We start from the raw sequence: 23,000 nt of genomic DNA, 5'->3' as shown, positions 1-23,000 counted from the left end.
AATCGGCATAATTGTTATAATCATAACCTTTATTTAATTATGTGTTCCTTGCGTGAAGTACATAATCCAGAGGCCCCCACCAACGGGTTAGATGAAATTCGGTATAACAACTATATCAAAATATATGAAAGGAATTTAACTTTGGCTCGTATCGGTTTAATATAACCCCCATTTTATATAAATATCAGATATAACTTAACATTTCCCTTCATATTACATCGTGATCGTACCATGAGACAAATGTGTCTCATTCAATTCTACAATTTTTATGAGAACATTTGTTTTACAAGCAAAATAACAATGTCGTGTACAGTTAATTGCTCTCGAAAGCTTTTATGTTCCTTTACAACACCGTAAGATTTCAGCCAACTAATCCTTTATTTTTGCAAAACGTTCTTAAAAATTATATTTGCAACTAACGTATTTTCATCTCATAATGTGTTTCTGATCTCACAATTAAAGTAAATCAATGTGTAAACTGTTTTATTAAAAGTAATCGTTCATAAAGAATTTCAGAGACGAATTCTATCACCGATCATCGTGTCCGTGCGATCTGACGATCTGATACAGATCTGTCAAGTTCAAACCTGCTACGCTCTACGTCTTGTAACAGCGTTCTGAGGAGGCAAACATTTTGCGATGGGTCTACCCCCAAGAGTCCCACCAAATATCTAAATGACTCAGTAGCTAGGAGTTTATTTTTAATCGGTAAAGGCTATCAACTATCGCGAACAGGTATACAAAGCAGTAACGAAGTGGATAGGCACATTTCATTTGAAACAATCCACGCGTTGTGCCAGCTTCGTCTTTGGCGGTCAAATGGTTCGAACGCAAGTCAACTGGGACACCTTTATTCTATTGCTTCTATTGTTTGTGTTGCTATCTTGAGTACTTCGTATTAAATAAATATCAGACGACTACAGACTGACATCCATATGCTGTCTAGAACAGGGGTTATCAAACTGTGGATCACACACGGCCCTCCGATATGTTTTAAGCGGCCCACATACATTTTCTATCATTCCTAATACGTCACACTCTCTATTATGGGAAAAAATATTTCTTTGATATCAGAAAACATGTTTTTTCTTTGTCGACAGTATTTGAAAGTAACTATCGCTGTGAGCAACTATTTAGGGGGGAAAAACGTCAAACCAAAGAAATACGTAGAACGCGTCTTACTAAAGAACACTTACAGGAAAGCATGCAAATTGAACCTCAACAACAGTGAGATCAAATATAGAATGACTTGAGTTTGACATATAATGTTTGCAATAGAAATTGGTAGCATTTTTATAGTGTCATGAAATTTCAATAAATTGTCGATCATTTATAATCTTGCGTCCCGCGAGAGGAAATATAAGTGAAAATTTAGCCCTCTGTCTGCAAAAAGTTGATAACCCCTGAACTAGAATAATTTTCATAACCATATTTATGCCTGAGCAAAAGCACGTAATCCCGACTATTAAATTTACATACTAAGTACCACAAAACATTGTAACAAAATAAAACATCCAGAGAAGTATCAGTCAAATACGTCTCTTTTTTTATTTTGTTGCTAATGGAAGTTTTGAAAGAATAAAATCTAAATGTAATTGTTTACGTGATGAATTTTATATACCGTTAATATCAGACTGGAAATTTACTGATAACTGAAAATTTCGTATGGTCAAATGTTAATCTAAAGTACGTATAATGAAGGAGAACTACATTGAACGAAACAGTAAAATGTGTCTATTGGTGAATAATAGTGACTATGAAGGGCAGTGCATTACAGATCACTTATGTATCGATGCAAAGTTGTCACTGACCTTCGATTATCCGCGTTTGTCTTCTGGTTTAGAATAACGACAAAATGAATGTTCCAATCACACAAAAAACCATCACAAAATTCAACTTTCACAAACACAATATTTCACAAACGATAATCACTACAACACGTATCACGTTTAACAAAATCAAATGCCACCACGTCGTCCAACACCTAGCGAAACACAAACAGGTAGCAGCCAGCGGCAAGTCGTCTGCGAGAGAGCTCGAACGTCACGTCCGCTACGCGCGGCTGCCACAGGCCAACTGCACCTCCCCTATCTTCTGTTCGACATCAGAGTACCTCGCGCCACGGTGATCCAACAGCCCGTTCCCGTGTTGTGATGACAGTTATACAAGAACCGACGTACAACAATAGGGCCCATAATTGCCTTTTACTCAATGGACTTTTCGTAGCGTATATCTTGTGCACAGGAAAAGCTTTTGTGTGTACCACAAACCCCACCATCCTATGCTTTCCTTTTACCGTGGCAAGTGATTTTGAGCCTTATGGAAAATTCCATATAAGTTATCCTCTGCAAAGACGGTGGTAGTTGTGTTGGTGTGTATAATAATGTCTGTTGTATAGAAAACCATTTGCTTCAATGATTTCAATTAGATTCGTAAACGAGTTTAATTAAAGACGTATTAATTTTAAATTTAGGTTTTATGTAAAGGAATGTATTCGGAATCTGATTTTAACTGACTCTGAGGGAAACTAAAGGTCGTATTTCACTGCCTTTATAAAAATAGGCAAAATTACAATCAGGAGCGTTATATAAATGTCTTTCACTTTACAATATCCACTTCGGAGTGAAGGGTAGGTAACTCAGCTTCCAAACTTTTTTTATGCAGTTAGAAACTCGAGTAGTTGCAATGACGTAACAAGAAGTGAGCTAACGGCAATCTTCAGTGTAGATACGGCTAGTAGCATAGTCAAATGCACACGTGGTGGCATTTATGTGGACAGCAGACCAAATACTCAAATACATATTTTAAAATAACACGCTTACCAAACGTACTGAAGTAACATTTTCTATTCAAAGTTTCCAGCCAAGTAGCACCATCAAGTTTATATAAAAGGTTTGTATTGTCTAGTAAAATGCTCACACATTGGACATAACTCGTAAAACCTACTTCCCCATTTTTGCAGACTTACATTTCCACAAATCCGTATTTGGTGGGTTTTTTTGGCTAGGTTTATAATCCAACAATAAAACCGGAAGTCGTGGCCGAGTGGTTATCAGTCTCGCTTCGGAATGTCGGGTTATTACATCGGTTATTCTTGACTGATGCTCATCCCTCCAGTCAAACTGCGTCATAATAGCTTAAAATAGTCCACGACCGCCTCCTTCCATATCCTTTTTCATTCATTGTTCCTTCAGTGCCCGACCTTCCGACGACACATAGTATTAGGTACTGACAGCATTATACTTAAATTATAATTGAAACTGCACGAAACGTCGCAGAAGACTAGTCGGTACTTATGAATTGTGTTCGGGAGACCTCAGTTTCAAATTTCGGCCTAGCCACCGACAAAACTAACAACGGTTTCTTACGATTTCCCTGGATACTAATGTGTTTTGAAGTAGGCCACGACTTTTTCCTCCACTTCCTTTCCAATTCGGTAATAATTAAAACCTTATTATTTGAAGCTGTCTTTTGTAATCTGTGAAATGGTCGAATTAAATATAAAATAGCATCTTCCTGAACATCAAACAGATAATCTGAAACAATTGCAAAGTCGCAAAATAAAAATAAATAAATAAGTTAAAATAAACTGTAAAATACACTGTTATTATCATCAACGTCATAAATTATTATCGTTATTATCTTTGTAGGAATAACTGACTAGGCCTACTTCAGTATAAGTTCTGACTACGATTGGTTGATTTTAGTTTTGAATTTGAATTCGTATAATATTTTGACTGTTGTGAATGATTAGAACAGTTTAATTGACTAGGAATTAACAAATTAAATTTTAGAAACTTTAATCTAGATTTGGCTTTCCCAGTGCAAAACAAGTTAAAGAGACCGATTTTACATTAAAATAAATATAATTCAAACAAAAAAATTTGTAACCAAATATATTTCTTGTTTTAGGACTTGTTGGCAAAATTATTCCGGAAGCATCAAGAACACTCTAAATCCAAAATTGGTCTTGGTTTTTGGTAGTCTTGTAACGACGAAATGGTCACGGCCACAAGTATCTCAAGATCAATACAATACACACTGTATCAGGTACTTTCGTCTACATTAGTTCTGATTCACCACCTGCGTTCTACGTAAGCGGCCGGTGAGGTCACGTGTTTCGTCTCCCTACCTCGTAGCAATGTTCAGCTTACCTGATCTTACCCCGCCCGAAGACTCCGTCAAAATGGGCAGAGAGCATTGACATATTTCTGTAGAAATAGGATAATTTTGACTGCTACATTTACTTCTAAAGCAGCTCACGTTCGACCAGTAAACCTACCAGTGACAAAGCACGGGAGATTTACTATTCTCAGTAAATTGGTTTATGTATGACAACTGTTTCGCCGAAACTCGAATCGCGATACCATGTCCGGTGCAATATTTCATAACTTTACGTATTTATTAAAATTATAGAAAACTGCTTACGAAGTACGCCAATTTTATTAAGTTCTATGTCAATCACCGCATTATATATATTATCGAGACGTGACCGAATGATTCATTTTACAACAACACCTTAGAACAGGATGTTCAGTTACATTTTGTTTTTCATGCGAGCAAAGGCTATTCCGACAACTCAAGCATGATTTCGCTATTTCGTTTATAAAATGGCAGTCCTTGTCAGTCTCAAAATAGTCATTATAGTCTACATTCTTTTAGGTTGCCAGGATGTTTAAATTATGCACATAAACTTAAACAGAACACGACTTTTTAACTTTGGAAACAGAATCACTCACCTGAAACTAAAATATCAAAGATGTGAGTAAGAATAACACAAACTCTAACGTACAACAGGAAAAGAGAAAAATATTATTGAAACTACACAGCTGGTGTTAATAATCGCATGGCTATTATTATTTGTATCGTGAAATCTCGTGATACAAGTACATTTGAACTAAGAACTCTTAATACTGATAAAATACATTGGAATCGCGTTCTAAATCCCAAATACGAATGTAAAACGTTACAACTACAGAATTCTGCTTGCTAACTACGATGGTTTATAGGCGTATCAACTAATAAAGTTATTTGTTCCTTTACATTTAAGACTGCCTTGCACGGAAGAACCAAAGTTCAAAGGAGTAAAAGCCATCTTGAATAACACGAAAGATAAATACTTCGAGAAATTTAGATTCTGTAAATAAAAAGAATAATGGGATGTAATGAAACCATATGTACTATGGCTATGCAACACAGTTCTTAGTACACATATATGAAATCCGGCAGCTACACCCGTCTCATTCTGAAGCCCGGATACCTTAGAAGAGTGAACAGGTTCGAAACTAATAGAATACTCTCTTTTGCTATCATGTCTGGAGGGCACTCCGCCCCTCCCGACTTCCTATCAAATACGTTCCAGGGGATCTTCCCCTCGGGTAAAGTCGGCCAGAGTGTGTCTTCATGGTGCTTGGGGACACATACAATTTTGTAAAGTTCAGTTTCTGACACGTGACAGCCGCAAGTACGATGAGCCATGCATTTAGACAGCTCCAGCAAAAGAAGTATGGAAAGAAAGGGACGTATGGGTTAGCTCAGTTAAACTGAACTACCTTTAACCACTGCATCTAAATGTGAACTCCCACTATTCTTCCCCTCACTTCCCCTAACTTGCCACTCAGCGGCCACGTCTAAAAAACTGAACTGTTTCTCCCATTGTCTGCCGCATTACACTTATTAGACCAAACAACTGTTTTCTTCCTTCAACAAAAATATAATCAAGCAACATAAAACATTAAATAAAATTAATGCAGAAAGACTTCCACAAGCAAAGTTCTTTGGTGGCCCAACGGTGCACAATTTCATCTTCATAATGCACTAAATAACATTTTCTACGAATTCCTTAGTAATAAGACAATAGGTAGATGCAAAAGTGTATACATAATAGCGTGCTATTTGTGCAGTCTAGTTTCAGGGTTTAAGAGGGACGAAAGAGACGCGAGGAGGTGGACAGAATGGAAGGCGAATGAGAGGTGGGTGAAGGCAAACGATCCTCGCTTGTTCGTGGTGAGAGACTGACTCCCTATTGTGTGATCACGTCGCATTTCCTAGGCTGAATCGAAACACACACACACACACACACACACACACACAAAACCCGGAACCGTCACAATAGCTATTCAGTCTTTTAATCTCCTCGTACATTGTGTCCGATGCAAAGGGTTGCGTCGATAGTCCATGCGATGGGGCTGCGTGTGTAGGTGTGAATGATCTGGACTCTGCTCCGGCGGCAAACACAAATAAGCAGATGCTAGTGAATATACGGAGTTAGGTTAGGTTATCGAGAATGCATTAATACTTGCACTATTTCAACTGAACGTGGAACAAGAGTTCGTACGCCGAGCTATAGCTGCTGCGAGACAAAGAGTGAGGACAAAGATTGTTCTCTTCTGGATTGTTTCGCCGTGTAGTGGTTTCAGAGATGCCTTCATCAAAAGGGCGATGAATGATGATGGAGACAATACGCATTTCTGAAACTATCCAAGTGCATGGTGAAACTATCAAGGGGGCAGCCATCTTCATACTCGTCGCCCTGAAAACCTGAAATGTCACAAGAGTGAGTGAGATTGTGTGCTCCATTATAATTTCTGAATTAATTTTTATGATTTTGCATTCTTAATTATGTATGATATTTATTTATATAGTCAGTGATCACTCACGAACAAGACCATGAAACCTCCGAAAAGGAGGCGGCGAAAACCCACAACGTATTTATTTATATAACTTATTTATTGTAGACAGAAACTCCCTTTTGCAAAGCTGATATCATATACAGTATGTAGAGTCAGCGACGACTTATAATTTTTTAAACTTTCACTACATCTATCGAACATCGCGCAGAATGGCTAACTCTCCTGCTGTGTACACGGGCTTTCCCTTGTTTTATCATTGTTCTTAATTGTTATCACCAGCCACGTGTCTTCTCTAATCTCATTTACAACTTTAAAACATCTTTCCTGATGACGAGTAACTCACAAGGAGTATTTGTCCCTAATCTTCTATCCCAAATTCATTACGACGTAAATATTAATAGTTGCTTTGATATGCCTGTTATTATTTTCGTGGTTTGTTTTACGTTTTTGTTAGTAAAACTAAATGAATTTGTGTTTATTTCAATAAACACACACACACACGAGTACTCTGCAAATACTTTGAGTCTTTCACAAGAGTCTGTCTGAGTACTTAAACAGACTTGAAATTCAAGTGAATGTGGGGAACTGGAAACAATGTCCTTACACCGATATCAGCAGCAGCGATTCCCCAGTCGTCTACCGACAACGCTACTAAAGCCAGTACAACTCATAAATCCCCCGCTCAAGTCCCGGTTGCCGACGTACGTACTGTACTAAATGCCGGTGATACAAAGCGGAAACGTCAGTGGCACAAAGACATCGGTCTCGGAATAACTATAAGAGAAACAAAACAAAAGAACCACATCTTCCGTCTCGAACGACTTTTTACCGAGGCAGTAGTAGCGAATTTTATTAACCTTATTTTAAAATTACAGTTAACCTATTCAGGAATTTGTTACTGCTACACGGAAAAGACCTTAACTCGAGGAATTTCAGAGTTCCATATAATTTTCATATCTAGGATAGCATTTCTGCTTCGCATTCTGGATGTCGTGAGTTCGATTCTTGGCCAGTAGGCCGACGAAACTGACTCAGGATTTTCATGTTTATCTCAGCAACTCCCAGACAAATGCAAAGTTATTGCTCTAAAATAGGTCACGACCAGTTCCTTTCACATCCTCCTCAACAGATTATTTATAACCGTGTTTATATTGGACGCTATATAACTCACATTCTTACGAAATTGTCGTAAAATAAAACAAAATTTTGGCTCACTACGTTAGTTTTACGACGAAGCTAGGTCGGAAGATCTACATTTTGTTGTCAAAACATTCCGTCCATTAAGTTAAAAGTATAAGTGTGAACTGATAACTCGTTGTTACAAATAATATAATGTATGATTTGAGGTTTTCACAGCGGTGAGTTTGAAGATTTCTATTGAATAAAAATTTTCTTGGATATTATCCATCGTCTAGTAAATATAAAACGTAAAACGACGTTTCGGAGATGGGACTCTATCTCCGTCTTCAGGTTCCTACACAGTTGGCCCACTAGATAGAGCTAATCCCTATCTCCGGAGAAGATTTCTGTCTTCTGGGTTGTTGCGCTGTGTAGTCTGGTTTCAGAGGTCATACTACACAGTGCAACAAACCAGAAGACAAAAATCTTCAAATAATATAATATTAAAAACACTACCGGAATACTACGTTATAAGATTAAAACAGAAAGGCTGTTACTACTTCTATTGTTTTCTTACATTTGCGTACGTGCAAGACAGACCTATGGGAAGGTTCCTTACTCGATGAATAGGTCAGAATGCCACCGGAGTGAAAGAGTGACTTGTGGAAATGCTGATTGTGTGAATGCCGACTGAGCATTGGAACCGGTGATTGATAAGGTGGCATCATACATGCAGAACAGCAAGCTCACGTTGCCTGCTTGACTTTGCTTATAAACTTAATAAGGAAAAGTACAAATAATTCGAAAGAAAGCGGTCGTACGATTTATGTGGTGGGCGGCGCACAATCCGGGCTGCATTAAATAAAGACAAACTCGTAAACACCATTCGAGCACGGAGATTCAACACAGAGACCTTCTAGAAGCATTACAAGTCTGGTGCAGGTATCTTGACGATCTGTTTCCACATCTCTTAACAGCAGTTGGCAGAACACATTAACGACACAGATCCTGATGAGCTTCGGAAACGGGCTTTCAGGAAGTTCATCCAACGGCGGGACCTCCCTTGGTAACAGCCAGCCAGCCGATACCATCTCGTGCTGAGGAGGCGCTTCTCGTAATGAGCGAGAGAGGGAAGAATTATTTTGGAAACTGGCCCAGCAGTTAGAGTGTAAAGGCGGAGATTAGAACACGTTCTGTAACGGGAAATGAATCCGAACTTCCACCACCTATATTACAAGATTTAACTTCATAATAACTCGATATTATTTATTAGTTATATGCTACATCGTATCTACGGAAACAGTGAACTGGTTGTTAATGGGGCGAATATGCCTTAATTGTAACACGAGTGAAATCAATTCCTTGCTGCACCCATAATATTACTGCAAACTTTTATAATTGAAGAAATGGCAGTAACTTAGCTCTGGAATGAAGGAAGTGAAAATGTTTATCTGAATATCGAATACAAATCTGATATTACCAGGGTAATACAAACTTTAAATTTATAATATAATATTATTTAAATATTCTTACTTACAGTAAGATTATTTCGTTTAAAATTTCTAAGTAGACCGTATAATTCTTACATTTCCTTATAAAACCCTAGGTATTCACTGCCAAGATTTGCGACTGTTCCATAAATATAGGCTACTTCATAAGTTTCTCTTATATTTGCAATAGCATAACACACTCGGTAGCAAACGTCAGTAGGCCTATGCATATTATAATAAACTATATCCATGAGAAGCTGACTGTGGCTCAGCTTGGCAAGAAATTACGCACTATTTACGGAACTAGTAGGGTCATTATCTTATACACAGTAAACCGCCACTGATCCCTATCCTAAGCCACGTTTCATATCTCTCCCCTGCATGCTACATGCCCGTCAATCTACTTTTTCTTTATTTCACCGCGCTCATAGCCTAACAACTGTCGAAAAGCACAAAGTGTAACAATACTCATTCTTCATCCCCAATGCTTTCTCCCCCTTGAGCCAAGATACAGCGCGCAGCACCTTGTTCTCACCCTGAACACATTTAAGCCATGTCCTTCCCCAAAGTTTTGTAGACACAACATTTTAATCTCTAAATAGAAGCCAAGATAAAGGTTATAAGCTGAATTGTAGCTCGTAGGTTAGATATTACTTGAATTCAATCCGCTCTTAATTCCTTCGCAAATTTAATTTTGATTTGTTGATAAGGAAATAAGAGAAAAAGGCACTTCATTCTGCTACAAATCCCAGAAGAGTTAATTATAGGCCGAAACGAGTAAAATTATGGAGATAATATTGAAGTAAATGGTAGTGGAAACATAAGAATACGGAGGAACATACCACTGCAACCTTCAGGGTGATCTGTTCAAGGATACATTACCACTTAACTCGGAAATGGCAGCGATATGTTACTTCGAAACATAGGCAGCAACTTTCAAGACTACATGGCGCCAAAACTCAGAAGAATCCAATCGACAGGAAAATCCGTAGAGGCTTTTGAAAGATTTTTATTCGAGCCACAGACGGGTATGTGCATCATCCATGAGTTCAGGTCTGTTACTCGAGAAAAACATTTGGAAGGCTGGACCAGACCACTTTATAATAATATTTATTCTACAGTTTATCACCCAAATATCTTCCATCATTCCCATGAACAAATGAGAATAATATTATTAAAAACAGAACAGAAATGTCATTTAACTCGCTTCCATATTTTCGTAAATATCTCGTCCCGACGTCGCTCCGTCATCATTACGTTTTCAATAAACCTTGAGCACAAGGAACTTGGGCTGCAAAGCTAAGCAGTAGTCACAATAATTTTACTTGCTAGACGACAGACTTTGAATTGGCTCGCATTCCAGGCCGGAAATGAACATTAAAAACTAATGAAAACTGTCGTGGATGTGTTATCTGAGTTGCTGGGATCCTCCACGCTAGCACCAGCAGGAAATGGACCAACTCCCGCGATGCGCCATCTATAAATCTGGCAGAGGAACCTCGGTCTCGATAAAAGAAGTAGATAACGCGGTAACTACAGCTCGATCCGCGCGCGGAGAAAACCTGTCCTGCAAACTGCCTAATCTCTTTTCTTAAGTAAAGCACCACAAAGTATCCGCGACAGTAAACTCTTTAAGTCACTCCACTTCTTATACAACTTGGAACTATGATAATAAAAAAGTTTACAGCGTTCTTTGACTTCTTTTATAAAATTTCGTGATTTAAATGTACGTACGTAACATGTATTTCGAAATGCTATGCAATGAATTCTGGTGTCACACAATTTTCGATGTCAAAATAAGCTGAACATATGAGAAAATTGGTAGCTGACCCTTAATAAATACAGTTAATTCTTCTTCACCAAGCATTTATTGAGTTAGCTACGTCCAGTTCACACCCTCGAAATCTTTTCTTATAAGAATAACTTTAATGTTATCCTACAATCAGTGTAATATTCCTAACCAGCTTCTTCCCATGAAAATATCCGCAGTAATAAGTTTTATAAATTTTTCATGTCTCTCACGCGTTCTGCATGCCCCATAATCATTTTTTGGATCACCTTGATAATACTGGCTAAGTGTGCAAACTATGAAGCTCGTAATTATGTGACTTTCTACATCCCCACGTTAGGCTCTGTTTCAGCGACTACTCATTCAGCATTTTAAGAGCTGCCTTCCATTTCTGGAGGCCGCGGTTTGACTGAGTAAAGACACTAAGTTCCAGTATAGTTGTTTACAAGTGACAGTAATTGGTTTTAACAGCGATAATTAACAAATGATTCTTAACTCGTAATCTCAACGTAATAGCCTATACCAGTCATGATAAACTGTACACGATATGTGGCCCCTGATGTCCCAGTGTGAATAAATACAAAGTTTCAAATGCATGAAGATTTCTGTCTTCTGGGTTGTTGTGCCGTGTAGTCTGGTCGATGTTAACCAACGTTTCAGAGGTCATACTGCCTCCGTCATCAGGGCGATCGACCAGACTACACAGCGCAACAACCCAGAAGACGGAAATCTTCATACTCATCGCCCTGATGACGGAGGCAGTATGACCTCTGAAACGTTGGTTAATATCGACCAGACTACACAGCGCAACAACCCAGAAGACAGAAATCTTCATACTCATCGCCCTGATGACGGAGTCAGTATGACCTCTGAAACGTTGGTTAACATCGACCAGACTACACAGCGCAACAACCCAGAAGACAGAAATCTTCATACTCATCACCCTGATGATGGAGGCAGTATGACCTCTGAAACGTTGGTAAACATCGACCAGACTACACAGCGCAACAACCCAGAAGACGGAAATCTTCATATCATCGCTGTAAAACCTCAAATCTTTCAAATGCATTTCAAGTAGCTACTGTTCTACATTTCATTTAAATAAATGTGTTCCAATGAACTTTAGAAATGTGTTTGTTTGTGGGAAAATAGAGGAACTATAACATAACCTAATCATAAGCTTGGAATTGGTAAAAGGGGACTGTTTTGACTTTCACCACTTACGTGATGGCCTCCGGAACTGGAATCTCTTTTTCAGGCTGCCCTCAGGAGACACGGAGTTTGATACGCTTGGCCTACTCCGTGCTCCGAGCCGATGCACTGAATAGACAGTACAGAATGAAACTTGCAGAGAAAGAAAACAAAACACATGATGAGATACAGTTTTATTTTCACACTTATTCTTTGTTCCATTCTTGTTCCTCTGCTATTAGTTTTTTTTTCTCCCCATAGGAAAATTTAAATCAAGCAAGAGAAACAGGAAGACGACGTTCTCATGATAAGCCCCTAGAGCGAATGAATTGAGTGAGCAGTCTCTGCCTTGGAAGAATAAAGAAACAGATTTTACAGGGTCAGATGCACAGCTACGTCATTTATTAGTCTCTTTCTCCACATCAGCATCAACTCATACTATGCTCTACTGCGCAAGACGATATTTCCTACCCATATTTTACAACACCTTTGTCTCACAAATCAAAAGTCAACTGATCTTAGAAAGACAAAAATGTGTGAAATAAAAGTATTTTGCCATTTGAACAATATTACGCTATTTGTATCTCAATTGCGTCATGTTTGTGTTGATTCGAATACACATATTTATTTTGGCCGTCTATACACAAACTTATTAAAATGAGTTGTTAAAATATTATAATATTCACAATATAAATATAAAATATCAGGTTATCGTCTCCCGGTGTCAGACATGATACAACACATTACAACATGACAATAAACAACGAAACATTAACACCAAATCAATCATGAAGATGGATGGATTCACAAATGCATAAAATCAATAAATGCAACTCAGCTTAGTATATAATAGTTTATAAAATTAATAGAATTGATAACCTGAAGATGATGTCTTAGTACATCGAAACATGTCGTTTCTATTATGAAGGTGCCAAAATGGAATGTAATATCGTAATACGATAAAAAGAGCACCAAAACATAACATAACATATTTTATATATTTTATAATTATATTGTGAATGTTATAATATTTTAACAACTCATTTTAATAAGTTTGTGTATAGACGGCCACAATAAATATGAATATTACGCTATTTGTTGCTGACACTGTTAACTACGTACTATGTTCTCTCCGCCTGTACGTCACTCGAGTTAATTTCTATTAAAATTCACAACTATATGAAATATTAGCTAGAAAGTAGATCTTAAAATTATGACCCAGATGATTAATATTTTTATTTCTCACGTCTCTCTTGCCACCCAGCCATGTTGTCGTAACACACGCTTTGTTTTGCTTTATCTCACAGGTTCTCTACACTGTACCCTATTATTCTGCTCCCAGTTCCTGTTAATTATGCAACACAGATAACACAGCTTCGATCACGTTACTTCGGACTTTGACAGAATCTTGATCACGACATACGCACCACTTAAGGACATGGCGTTTTGAAATTTGTACACCATAAAACTCTACAGACAACAGACTAGGCGTAGATTGGAGATTACTATCCAGATTGATCGTAAAGAAATAAAGTATGAGGTTCTGGACTGCATTCAAATTGGCTCAGGACAGAGTCCAGTGGTGGGCTGTTGTGAATATGATAACAGACCTTCCGATTCCATAAGACAGAAAATCTATTGACCATTGAGCGACCATCAGCTTATCAAGAAAGCCCATGCTCCATGTAGTTAATTAAAGGTAATATATTCACTGAAAGCGCTCCGGCTGCAGTCACCGCCTGAAGAACATAAATTAGATTACCCACACACCATGAGCGCCTGATTTGTTGCCTATGGAGAAAGGCGTTTTGTATCTATAATGGGGTAACTGGATTAGAAAAACTAATGTGAAGATCGGATGATGATGATGATGATGAGTGACAGAATAAAAAGTGAACTAGTGACTATTTTGTGTATCATAATGCATAAACATATTACATACAATTCAGCAAGGTTGCATACAAAGTAATAGAAAATAATTTGTTATAAAGCTTGCCTGCACAATAGCATCCGAATGGTAAAAAATTATAAATTCTACAGTATTCTCTTTTGCTTACATATGGACTGGAAAATGAAATACAGTTCAAATATTTTATGCTTTCATTTATATTCTCACTTGACCGCTGAAGACTAGATCATTCATGTTTCGCAGAATGTACAAAAAACACTCAACTAATGCGTACACCAAAAGCAAAATAGAAAGATTATGTCTGTTTATAACATTTGTTATAATTATTATATTCTAATAAAATTATAATTATTTAATTAAATTTCAGATGTTTAATTTTATAATCTGACGGCGAAGACAGGAGGTTACAAATCACTAAGAGATATAATATTTATCAGAAGTCCTCTATTTCTAAACGTTAAAAAGAAAGACTTACTCGGTTTTTTGTACATTAGAAATCATTTTACATAAATTGCTAATATTGATCATTGCAAAACCTTCGAACGTCCTTACATATTTATTTTGACACAACTAAACTAATAATTTATATCCATACATGGCATCATCTCTGACAAACAAAAGTGAAAAATATTGCTCAGTCCTTGCCCATTCGATTGAAAACCGACTAATGAATCAACCAATTAGTTAGTGAATATTTAGACTGAATGACACTTTCTGTATAAATACTTTTATTAAATAAGTCATAACATAAAGTGTTTGGACGCGGAAAAAGAAAATTATGTATCTTGATTTCATGTTATGGTCTAATATTTTCGTCGAGAACAAAAAAAACAAACAATGGTACAGCAACATGGCGCAAGAGATCTTCAAGTGCTTAAGAGCTACAGAGTATTAGCAAAAGAAAGAAAGTATTCTTCAATGCCATCATCAATGTTAGACCATTATGACCAGTAACCTTTTGTCCGGTCTGTCAAGTCTTCTGTATCAACTAAAAGCAAACGGAATCCCTTCCAATGAAGACATTTCTATACTGTCCCATACATCTCAGAATGACTCCGCACAAAGTTATACTATATGCGCACAAGGTTCCATTTTGGTGACAGGACCACACAAAAGGGCCAGAGGATTGATTCTCCCTCAAAACTCACTTCACTCACCCTCCTCTGCTGTCTTCTTCCTCCATTACGCCACGTAACTATCGTACGTGACCGATGTGTTTGCTGAGACTTGCAAGGAAAGCCAATGGCCATGGCAGATGCGTTTATATAAGCCAACGCGAACTGGACATCATGTCTCGGCATCGGAGAGAAGGTTCATTACGTGACCATTTGGGGATTTGAAAAGGGACCAATTTGTAATTATTGAGTGTTCAATAGAGCGCTGTCTCGTACCATACTTCATTGAATAGGACGACAGCGTAGTACATATAACTCCATATCAGACTTCCCTTATTATTATGATGGTCAGAATTATTTTCTTCATTTGCTTTACTGTAAAATCCTTGCAACAGCAAAACTTTACAAATGAAGTTTTTCAGGAACAACTATGGCAGCTGTCTTCGTATTGGATTAACTTGCTCCCTGAAAATTTACATCACACCATGAGAGACTCTGTGTTGTCTGCACGGACTACGACAACGATAATGGAAAGAAGACAAACGACTGTCCCTTCAGACAATGCAAATCCTGCTTTCTTCGTTATAAATCTTATTTTTAAGGAACTACCCATGGAACATAGCCCTCTTCAAAAAGCTGCTTTAATCGCTGTATGTCAATGAACTACCCATCTTTCATGAAAAGTGGATGTTCATTACCGCGCACATAGGGACCTGCCATCAAAACCTATCTTGAATCAGGAAAAACTATTCCAAAATATCAAACCTTACGTACCTAAGACCCATTTTAATATTATTTTCTCATCTATGGCTATATCTCTGAAATCATCCTTATGGCTTTCCAATTAAAATATCATACACATGTTATATCTTTCATCTGTGTTACACGTTCCGTCTAACTTATCCTCCCTCATATGCAAAAGAAAGTCGGTAGTGAGTGGATATGATTAGTCAGCTTCACGTTCAACTCCTCTGCCACTGGAGAGGGTACCTCGAATCCCCTTCAGGTAGAAATTTACAGTACCACAGTCATCTAAGCGAGTCGAAGGAATAGGGAATTTCTAAAAGCTCTGCTTGAAATTGAACCCGTTTCTTCTGGTCCGTACCAGTGTCAAGAACAACTGTGGTGGAAATTGTGGTTCTGGCGATGATGATAAAGTTATATTGACAGCTGAGGCAAAGGTGATAGTGGTCATGATCTGCACAACAAAAATCTATAAATATTGAATGAATTATAATGTGATGGAAAATTTTCCTAACTCATTTTAACGCGGTACCTGAAAAAGCTGCAATCCTTGTTACACTTATGGTGATAATGGCGTTGGATATTGCAGTAGTGATAGTATATAGGATGATCCAAAAGATTAGGGCCAAACTGAAGGAGCGTATAGAGGGACTCAGAGAGAACAACTTTTGAATAGGAATAGGAATCCATGTCCTCTGACGTTATCCTGAGTCAGTCGAGGCGATTGAAGGTAGGGAAGTCTGATAACATACCCGCTGAAATAATCGTATTTTGCTATTCTCCTACTAGCTTAATTTTGTTTTTTATTAATGTACAAGGATTACATAAGCAATCTTACAAACCAAATTATTTCAGCGGTATGTTATCAGACTTCCCTACCTTCAATCGCCTCGACTGACTCAGGATAACTTCAGAGGACATGGATTCCTATTCTAAAGTTGTTCTCTCGGAGTCCCTCTATACGCTCCTTCAGTTTGGCCTTAACCTTTGGAATCACATTGCATATGATTATGATAATGGTTGTGGGAATGTAATCGTGTCATGTTGGCGATTATACCGGTCATGAGTGATGGCAGTCGCGACGTTTATGGTGATCACAAGGTAGTGATAATCGTAACGGCTGACGCGGTGATTATGGGTGACACTGAAAACAGATGACAGTAGTGACGTTTATAATATAGCATGCCAAAGCAACTCTTAACTTTCCCAACACATGAATGAATTTTCGTTAGAATCTTCGAACTCTGATTAAACTAATTCCGGTCGAATATCTTCTCGAACTATATATTTCATATAATCACGAAGAAAGTAGTGAAACTCACGTCTTGGAGAATATTCCTTCTCTTGTACCTTACGGCTGGACAAAGGATAAAGTATAAAATGCAATAAGGTTTATGTAAATGGCTAGACCTCTTACATTGAAGCAACTTCTAGTTCCCTCCTCCAACCACAAACAAGAAGACCCTGAACCCCATCAAAGAATAGGAGGATTACCGTCAAGGTCTAATTAAACCAGCCACCAGGCAAGGGAGTTGCAAACTATAAAATGTTAATTAACATAAGCGTCGAGGGGGCGAATGGAGAAAGATGCATTATATATCGCAGGTAATATTGTACTAAGATCCAGAGGCTGGTGTAGCACAGCCAAAGTTATAGTCCTCCTTCCTTCGTTATTAAGGTCATACCCTTCCTTAGAAGCGGTATACGGAAGGCTGTAATTTTAACCGAGCAGTGCCATTTATATGCAGCAGCGGGTCATCTTCACTTATGATGCTATTCCTTAATTAAATATTGTTCTGGGAGAAACCGCAAACAGATTAAAAAGTCTTTGCTTAATTAATCAATGAATCAGAAATATGATCCTACGATGAAGAGTTTTGTAATCACCGGCCGTCTAAATTTACACGAGATTTGCTCGAGAGAAATTTATAGAAATGCTGGTGTTTATCCTAAGAACCTATCATCTTGATGTATGCGGAAAAGCATCTGTATTCACAAAGTCAAAATTTTAGCGATATTACAACAGTTCCTGCAACTAACATAGCAGGATGTTGGAAACTTGAAACAAGTAGACATACTTCAGTTTCCTCGCAAATCTTCATCACCGCCAGATTTGAGAAAGTCGGGTTTTGTGTGGTTCACCATTCTATTGAAGCTTGGATGCGTTAGAGCACACCGCTAAAGTTATTTCTTCAACATTATTACTAGAACAGGAGTGAATAGTATTTTCTATAGGCCTATCAAAATGCATCCCTGCCTCAACATTATCACAATGCAGATATAATGCCTGCCATGACGACAGCTGATTCAGCAGTAGGACTACGCTTGCTGATTCAATCTGTCACGTTCTCACACAATACAATGCTAATACTGTCAAGTTTAGCCGATTTAATTTATCTCTTAATACATAGTTTTAGAACAATAATATTGTATCATTTTATTTCTTCTCCATTCGTGTCACAAGTTTTGACCAACTCATTAACTTCGTTTATAATCTAAATGCCAGTACAAAGATTAATCTTAGACTTAGATATACTTTATTCACGGTTCTGTTCGATTTAAAGAAGATAATAGAAAATCTGAGGTTTTCACTGCTCTAAAAATGTGGATTGTGATCTTTTGTGTTATGACGCAATGTAATCATGTAGGAATATATCGCCTCCAACTTTAGATGGAAGCGATGATACATTCCTATCACTTCACCCCGCGCGTCTAACAAGAATTACTTCTGTCCTAACATATGTCGTAATGTCATGTATTCATTTAAATTCAACAAATACACTACCAAGTCTGAGTTATCACTCTATCGTATTTCAAGCAATTCTGCGTAGATTTAAAGTAAATCTATTTTCCATGTTTGAACAGTATTGTGTTTGTATTGTTACTATTTACAACGTCACGATTGGTCGAAAATCTAGATTACTAGGCAAAAAAATAAAAAAAATTAATAAACACTGCAGTTGGTTTAGTAAAGAGTAGAATAATCCAACATAACAAAAGGATTATTTTTATAAAGGCGTGTTTAACATCGTGAAATCGAAAGCATTCTCAGGCCCTAAAAAACATACGACGATCAAATATAATAGACCATCCATCAAAGACGCAGAAAAATATCACGACACAAAATTATGTCAGATAAATAGAAATGGTGACACTAATAAGTGTGTTACAGCCAGCAAACGGAACATGAACTTTTATGTTGAAATTCCTATCTACTGTTACGCAGTTAAACAAGATTGTATATGATGACTATCTTCTGGGTTGCAGTGCCTCTATCATTAGGGTGATGGGCGACTCATTCTCCTGATGATGGAGGCAGGAAGGACCTCTGAAACGTTGGTTAACATCGACCAGACTACACAGCGCAAGAACCCAGAAGAGAGAAATATTCATACTCATCGTCCTGATGACGGAGGCAGTATGACCTCTGAAACGTCGGTGTAAATTCTACCAGACTACACGGCGCAACAACCCAGCAGACAGAAATCTTCATACTCATCGTCCTGATGACGGAGGCAGTATGACCTCTGAAACGTCGGTGTAAATTCTACCAGACTACACGGCGCAACAACCCAGAAGACAGAAATCTTCATACTCATCGTCCTGATGACGGAGGCAGTATGACCTCTGAAACGTCGGTTAACATCGACCAGACTACACAGCGCAACAACCCAGAAGACAGAAATCTTTATACTAAGAATCGCCCTGATGACGGAGGCAGTATGACCTCTGAAACGTTGGTAAACATCGACCAGACTACACAGCGCAACAACCCAGAAGACAGAAATCTTCATACTCATCGCCCTGATGACGGAGGCAGTATGACCTCTGAAACGTTGGTAAACATCGACCAGACTACACAGCGCAACAACCCAGAAGACAGAAATCTTCATACTAAGAATCGCCCTGATGACGGAGGCAGTATGACCTCTGAAACGTTGGTTAACATCGACCAGACTACACAGCGCAACAACCCAGAAGACAGAAATCTTCATACTCATCGCCCTGATGACGGCGGCAGTATGACCTCTGAAACGTTGGTTAACATCGACCAGACTACACAGCGCAACAACCCAGAAGACAGAAATCTTCATACTCATCGCCCTGATGATGGAGGCAGGAAGGACCTCTGAAATGCAGGTAAACATCTACCAGACTACACGGCGCTACAATCCAGAAGACAGCCATATTCGGACTCACAGCTGTGAACTCCTACTATTATTACACATAAATGCTATTATTTCTTGTGTAATTGTTTTGTAAGACTTTTTTAGCTATAGACTATCAAAAGTGACGTTACGTAGAGACCAGCCAAGTCCCCCTAACTCAGGATTCCTGGTCACTGAATTTGGTCCAACGAACTTCCAACCGTGATGAGAAATTTTATCGAAATAAAATCTTCTTCAGCTTTAGCACCACAACACGCTAAATTAAAAATTCATTGCACTTTATAAGGGTGAGGTAATGAATTGTTATGAATGCTGTCGGGGCGACGCCTCTGGAATCGAAGACACAGGCCTACGAAGTGTTCATAAAAGCAGTCTGGTGTGTGACGAAGAATAGTGATGATAACCATTAAATGCATTTAATTCTTCGTTAACGCTCTGAATCACACTGGTAACCTTTTGCACCACCTGCTTGAACTTTAAATAATTGCACATTGTCCACAAAGTTTATTTATAGAATTTATATAATTCTCGGAATAAACAGCAATTAGCCTTTTTCCCTAAATAGCATTAATCAATTAATATCTATAATGGAGAAGTATCGTATATCCTCTGAGGTAGGAAATAAATTTTTAAATATTATTTAAATAAACATCTGGCTTCAAATCTTTGATTCGTGGGGAAGAAATTCTTCTTTGCCCACCAGACACATTTGCCTGCAGAAGATTACATGTCCTATCTCCAAGATCTGTCTATCAGTCAGGATATTTCTTTTCCTCGAATTTCAAGAAATGGCTACCAGCACATCCCAGACGGAGCCATTATTTTCGCTGATCTGGGTCTAGTCTTGCGTTAAATGACATGAAGGATTGAGGACTGTTCTTTCCCTCAGCAAGCAAGGGTCTGCATTGTAAAGAACTTCACTATACATTGCACGGATAAGATAAAAAAAAAAGATGGCGGTGAAAGGGGGTTTCCGTAGTAAATATAATTTTTAGCATTCTATTCGCTCGAATGTCTTTCCGCATTCAAAGAGCCGAGTCCCGGAGATCCTAATGCTTCAGGTTGGGTGGGTAATGAAAATAACTGCCATTAGAGGCCGAGGAATGAATGGAAGAGGACGGAGCAAGTGAAGTCGTGTGAAAGGAACGATATAGTGGCTCGTTTGATATGGAAATTAGTGGTCGGCTATGGGGTACCAGCACCGCATACTTAATTCACCACAAGCACACCCCTCCCCCCCTTATTTTCCACCCACCGAGCCACCCCTTTCCTCCTAACTTCCTGCATTCTCTTTCACTGATCGAAGTCTGATCGAAAGTCATTCTTCTTCATTTCCGTGCCATTTTGCCTTATGTTTCGTCACACAATTGATATGAAGACGGATCTCTGTTCAGTCCTTGCACTTGAGTTTTAGTGTGCATGAATCAGCTGTCCTCTTCCTTCATATTTCTTACCAACTTCTTTGTTGGGCAAAGCGTACTTTGTTCTCTTAATAACATCTGAATACGGATACAAGCTAGCTGGCAGTTGAAGTCTATCTGCAGTTTGCGCACGCATCACAGATTTCTGGGCAATTAGTACTGGCAAGCTAAAACCTCCCCCCCAGGCACTTACCACAAGTGGCCAACACGCTTCGAAGATTCTTGACCCGTGGATTTTTTTCACGATTTACTCTACTATACATTTCTATTTGACTAAGTGGAACCTTAACTTCCTCAATAATTTTTCATTTTTTAAATTAGAAATAAAAATACACAAAACTCGTCTCCAACTTGAGTCTTGTATGCCCGCGTTTCGAGTACTGAGTGCTTACTCCCCGAAACTTTTACTGCATAAACAACGAGTTTAATTAAGTACTTACGACTTTAGTTATGGATACGTACCTGTGCAAAATAAGTCAAGGAAATGAAAGGGACATTAAGTCATTTTAAAAAATGTTTTCTGGCGCAACTAAACAAGTTCCTCTATACAATCTTAACATGCCACATTCTCAGGATACTGCATATGTTCAGAGGAAAGGCCTACAATACACCGGTAAATGACGTTTCTGGAATTTCTTATATTTGCGTGATTTTTTAAAAAATTTATTTCTGTATTTTCGATATTAGCGGCTCGGGATCGAACCTGGCACCCTCTGAGTACTAAACCTACATGATTTATGATTAATACAGTTTATTAAATGCTACAAGTTAAAATACGTTAATAATTTCATTACTGGTCTGAATCTAAAACGTAACTATTGCATAATTCCAGAACTTCGACGTATTGCCTGTCACGTAACAACACGTAGAGAGAACTGGGAAACACACGACATTCACCAAATACGAAGAAAAAATCTGTATTAAACACACACACTTATACATCTTTTTCGCTTATTGTTACTTGTTTTGAACTTAAAAGTATTGCAGATGTTTAAACTGGTTAACACTTTAAAAATCAATTTAAAAACGTAAGCCAATTAGGCATCACAGTTGAAACCCCAAGCAAGAAAGAAGTCTGGTAACAACAAGGCATGCTACAAGAGAGAATAACTTATATGCGAATAACTTATATGCACACACAAAACAGGTACAAACGGATATTCATTTTGTGAAAAAAACAAGAGATCCTTACGACAGAGGAGAATACAAAATCAACGGAAATCATCGGGGGCAAATGCTGGACTTCATAAACACAGCTATTGATAATTTGTAGAAATATTTGGAAGACGCGAGTATAATCAGCAAAAAATAAATTAAAATTATTTTAGAAAAATTCGCTTATGACCTCAGTGATTACAGACATAATTTCTTCCTTTAACGATAACATGACAACTTTTGTTGGATATTATGCCACGGTGGTC

At 38.0% G+C, this 23,000-nt stretch overlaps 1 long non-coding RNA gene across 1 annotated transcript in view; it reads right to left on the bottom strand.

Annotated features, from left to right (window-relative positions):
- LOC110841323 (uncharacterized) overlaps positions 1-2,059 on the bottom strand; it is a 498,304-nt gene extending 496,245 nt beyond the window's left edge. Inside the window, exon 1 of the long non-coding RNA XR_015536924.1 lies at positions 1,812-2,059. This is a non-coding gene — a long non-coding RNA (uncharacterized LOC110841323). The remainder of the gene's footprint in view (positions 1-1,811) is intronic.
- Positions 2,060-23,000: the final 20,941 nt, after the last annotated feature.

Source organism: Zootermopsis nevadensis, unplaced genomic scaffold (genome assembly GCF_977971745.1).
Source record: "Zootermopsis nevadensis isolate Lab colony 2312 unplaced genomic scaffold, Znev_1.0 Znev_ptg000024l, whole genome shotgun sequence".
Classification (NCBI taxonomy): domain Eukaryota; kingdom Metazoa; phylum Arthropoda; class Insecta; order Blattodea; family Termopsidae; genus Zootermopsis; species Zootermopsis nevadensis.
The sequence above is the reverse complement of the archived record's forward strand: the minus strand, read 5'-3'. Positions and strand labels throughout refer to the sequence as shown.